Genomic DNA, 5,438 nt, shown 5'->3' on the forward strand with positions numbered 1-5,438 from the left:
TGAATGAAAGTCACACAGAACTTGTACTATTATGCCCACAGTTAATGTAATAAAGTAGTCGATAATCTCACACGACACAAAATTTCACAAATTGAACACAAATTTTTAATGAATTGTCTGAAAAAGAAGTAAAATATTGGTAAAATTGGCGTAGCGGAATTTTTTTGCTTTCGAGAAATCCAACACTATCTGAGTACATATTAGCAAAGGAACCAACGAACTATCCTGGCAGGCCGGCCGGTGTGGCCGTGCGGTTCTAGGCGCTTCAGTCTGGAACCACTCGACTGCTACGGTCGCAGGTTCGAATCCTGCCTCGGGCATGGATGTGTGTGATGTCCTTAGGTTAGTTAGGTTTAAGTAGTTCGAAGTTCTAGGGAACTGATGATCTCAGATGTTAAGTCCCATAGTGCTCAGAGCCATTTGAACTATTTTATCCTGGCAGAAAAGTTCGACATATGTAACTTCCCCACTATAGGTTTCTGTGTGAAATTTAGCCCAAATTTACGTACCACTACGTATTAACAACACTACGTACCCACGAACTGTTATTAAAATTAAACCTTTGACTAAAGAGAATCTAATTTGAATTGAACTTCAACTGGTCTGAATACAACTTTCATTAAACGCGCAACTGAAGTATAACAATTACCTGGCCCTAATCAAAATTTTCACTTACTTCACGTCTTGACAACATTGTTGCAGGTTTATCGAAAGAACAACAGCAAACAGCAAGCAGGCAGAGGCTAAGCAAGTTTTCTGTTTCTAAATAAATATTCAAACTGTTGCATACCATTTGGTGTAATGTGGTAACGCGTAATGACAAACCTTCTTTAAGCGGTGGGATGGAAAGAGTAACTATCCCTATGAAGTGATATTCCAAGACAATGAATTTGGAATGAAGTATGTATTCAAAAAGACAGAGTAAAATTTCGCGTGACCTTCACACATAACAATGGTCTGAACAATACTATGCTTAACAAAGTGAAGAATGATTTGAAAAAGGTACAATATTAACAGGGAATTTCTATAAAAACCGAACAGCTTAATCAGTTGATATCTTAAGGTATGACTCAGGGATGTGGGGTGGTCTTTCTCCCTCAGGTCTGAGAAAGTTAACTAGCTGACAATAATCATTCCTAACTGCGCAGTGCTGCAGTCTTACCTCACACTTGTTCTCTTCAGAAATTATAACATTATTCAACATTTATATTCTTTTCGCCTTCCAATTTATATACCATATTCATTCTTACTATCCTTTACAATAAATCTTTCTTCATCTAACCGACACAATCACAAGTGAACACGGTACTACTAAATACTTCATCACCTACCACACTTCAACTAAGAATATATCAGACAGCCCAGAGGCAAAGACTATGCTACAACAGACCAAAGATTGCTTAATAGTTACGTAACTTGCTCTCTCTCTCTCTCTCTCTCTCTCTCTCTCTCTCTCTCTCTCTGACGTGCACATAGATAACATGCAAAAATAAAAAATTACATGTCCATCTTACGCACTTACTATAACCTCATGTGATTCCACAGTGCCTGACTCACAATGTGTATCGATAGTTTTGGGAACATGATTTGTGTGGTCCACTTCGTGACGTCTCACTCGCTACAAGGACCAACGTACGGTTTACGCACGACGGTGCCCCTGCAGATTTCAGCCTGGAGGCAAGAGATTATCTCAGCGGGAGATCGGTGCTGCAGGACTAGTTACTAGGCCCGCCAGATCTCCTGATCTTAACTTTCCTGGATTTCATCTCAAGAAGCTCATATGTGGTATTACAACTGAGAATGCAGCACATTTACAGAATGGAACTGAAAATGGTTGTGCAACTATGCAGAAAGAGGTGAACGAATACGGCAACATTCCGAGAGCGGTAAGACGTCGAGCACGTCACTTTCTTCATCTACCTGGACATTGTCTTGAACAGCTTCTGGAATAAATGTACAGACGTAGTTATGTTGAATTTCAGGTCCCTTGGTGTCGTTGCTTTCATAGAAAAATTAATTTTGTGCTGTCTGTGTTTCAATTGTGAATCCTTCTTCTACTGCACAACAAGCAATTTCAAACAAACTTTTATTTAACATGTGCTTTAACATTATACCCACGAAGTGTGTACAGTTAATTTTGAATGACCCTGTATAGGTGGTGTCCCATGACTGCAAGATCCGAACTATGTTGTGCTGCAAAAGTTTATATATAAAGTCTGGATAATCACGAGATGATAAATTCTCCCAGAAGACGTAATGCTTCGTCACAACGAGTTCTGCTGCGGAGGAATCCATGTCTGGCTTTTAAGTGTTCCGCAGACCAAGGAGGACTATGGGGAGAGCAGTAATCCAGGTGATGTCATGACAGGCAAGTGCAGCTTTGAGAGAGCAGTCCCTTCGCTGGATCATGACAGTGCTCGCTGGCTAATAACTGGAGGTCTTATGGTGCACATATTCACAGAACCTTGCGAGCCGCAAACAAATAGACTCAAATTGTCATCCATGGATGGTTGTTGTACTGTCTGCCATCGGGTTCCCCTAAATGGCAGGCAGCACCGCATAACAGCCACGCTATGAGGGAAACAAACCAACAGCCAAACAGGCGAAGACATCAGGTAAACACGCCGAAGATTCCAGTCGATTAACAGGAACCTTTCTTTGCAAAGGTCGCCGCGACATATCCAGCCACGGATTCCTACACCGGGTTTCTATTGGCTCCAGCTCACTATATAGGCCCGGCCGGTCGAAGGCAGACCAGTCTTCGTCCTCTGCTAATGGCAACCGCTATAGCAGAGTCTCCGAGAAGATATCGCCAAACCCGCTGTACTGCACCATCGATCGAAGTACCAGCCGACCGAGAGGAACCACATTTCCGGCTAGGTCGACGGACGTCTACATCTATTGTGCAGCCAGCTATTGTATTGTAGAAGAAGTTACGTTCAATAAACTGTTGGAGAACACAACAGTTGTAACGTGCAGAGGACAACCAAAGTTGCCTAACCAAGCCGACACGAAAGTAGAGATAATGTTTCTGCGGAAATATTTTCCATCTGCATCGCTTTCGGCCAGCGAGTGAAATGACCTATCACAGCTCGTAAGTAGCACTGGTCGTTCGATAGATACGTCAACATGCACATGTGCAAAACGTAAGGTCAGAGAAATCACCGAGAGGCGCGTGCACGTGGCGAGACACTTTGTTACACTGGCACTGAAGGGTACTGTAGGTATGTAAGTGTCCCGTCACAACAATCTTTTTCTGAACCGGTCTACTCAAAACGCGTCGACTCTAGGCGATAAGTTGGATGTACTCCAGCTGACGTAAATTGTGTGGGCTGTCGGAAGCTTGTCTACGGAATGCGGCTGGTAAGAAGACGCGAGATCATCCCTGAGAGACATTACAAAACAGTTTGACTTCCTTTCCAGGCAAGCTGACCAGCTGCTGCTGTACCACAGATGTGTCGCCAAGTAAAAATCTTTGGAACTCTTGATCAGCCAGCTGTGCCTGGGCGAGTTCCGTGAAATCTGTAGACCGTGAGACACTGTTGACCCCTAAGAGGCAATCAGCAACTACGAGGGTGAGGTATGAAAATCTTAAATATTTTTTAAAAATATTATTTATTGTGCAGCAGTGGTACAAAGCTGTATCACTTTTCAACATAATATTCCCCACGCTCAATGCACGGCCCCCAGCGCTTACAAAGTGCATAAATTCCTTCAGAAAAAAATTCTTTTAGTAGTCCGCGCAACCACTCACGCACCGCGTGGCGTAACTCTTCATCAGAAAGGAACTTCTTTCCTCCCACTGCGTCTTTGAGTGGTCAAAACATATGGAAATCACTTGTAAAGAATAGTTTTCAGCTATCAATCGTCCTTTTGAAATTTTATTGGCAGATCTAGATTTCAACTTCATACTATAGTATTCAATGGACTGTGGATGAAGCCCGACCAACAGGCATTACATGCACTGATCGAAAACGATAGTGCATTGAGGATGGCTAGTTTCTAGCTAAAATCTAGATCTGCCAATAAAATTTCAAAAGGACGACTGATAGCTGAAATCTATTATTTACAAGTCAATATTGCTGCGTGCAATAGCCTCTGAATGGAGGGTAACCTCATATGGAAATCATTTGGGCCAAGGTCTGGTTAGTATGATGGATGAGGAAGACACTCAAAATGCAGGTGTGTGATTGTTGCAACTGTTGTACGGGCAGTGTGAGGCCTTGCATTGTGATGTTGCAAAAGGACACCTGCTGACAGCAATTCACGTCGCTTTGATTTGATTGCAGGCCGCAGATGATTTTTTAGGAGATATGTGTATGATGCACTGGTGACAGTGGTCCCTCTAGGCATGTAACGCTCCAAAATGACGCCTTTTTCGTCCCAAAAGAGAGTCAGCATAACCTTCCCTGCTGATGGTTCTGTTCGAAACTTCTTTGGTTTTGGTGACGAGGAATGGTGCCATTCCTTGCTCGCTCTCTTCGTTTCCGGTTGGTGGAAATGAACCCAGGTTTCGTCCCCAGTAACGATTCTTGCAAGGAAGCCATCACCTTCTCGTTCAAAGCGCCGAAGAGGTTCTTCACAAGCATCAACACGTCGTTCTCACATTTCAGGAATCAGCTGCCGTGGCACCCATCTTGCAGACACTTTGTGAAACTGGAGCACATCATGCACACTGTGGTGTGCTGACCCATGACTAATCTGTAAACATGCTGCAATGTCATTCAGTGTCACTCGGCGGTTTTCCTCCACTATGGCTTCAACTGTTGCAATGTTCTGTGGAGTCACAACTCGTCGTGCCTGACCTGGACGAGGAGCATCTTCCACTAAAGTCACACCATTTGCAAACTTCCTACTCCATTCGTAGACTTGCTGCTGCGACAAATATCCATCACCGCACTGAACCTTCATTCGTCGATGAATTTCCATAGGTTTCACACCTTCACTACGCAAAAACCGAATAACAGAACGCTGTTCTTCCCTGGTGCAAGTTGCAAGTAGGGTGGCCATCTTTATACTGATACTGCGACTGTATGTGTGCATCTGCACTATGCTGCCACCTACAGGCCATTCTGCACGCTGTTTGTAGCACACTTACCAACTTACAGGATAACGGCGCGAAATTTCGATTTGTTATTACAAATTTAAGGTTTTCATTTAAATGTGCTTGATGTCTGTTATGGATTGGGCTACGAATTCCAGATGATTACGCTGGCGGGGTGAGCAGTTGTTGCAGTTCTGCTTGAAGGCGTACGACCACGGCTTATGATCACTATAGATGGTGAATACTCTTGATTATAACAGTGGTCGAAAGTACTTAGCTGCTACGTGCACGGCAAGATAGAGCGAGGTGGCGCATTGGTTTGCACACTAGACTCGCATTCAGGAGGACGACGGTTGAGACCCGCGTCCGACCATCCTTATTTAGGTTTCCCGTA

The sequence above is a fragment of the Schistocerca cancellata genome, chromosome 3 (genome assembly GCF_023864275.1).
Source record: "Schistocerca cancellata isolate TAMUIC-IGC-003103 chromosome 3, iqSchCanc2.1, whole genome shotgun sequence".
In the NCBI taxonomy this organism is placed as follows: domain Eukaryota; kingdom Metazoa; phylum Arthropoda; class Insecta; order Orthoptera; family Acrididae; genus Schistocerca; species Schistocerca cancellata.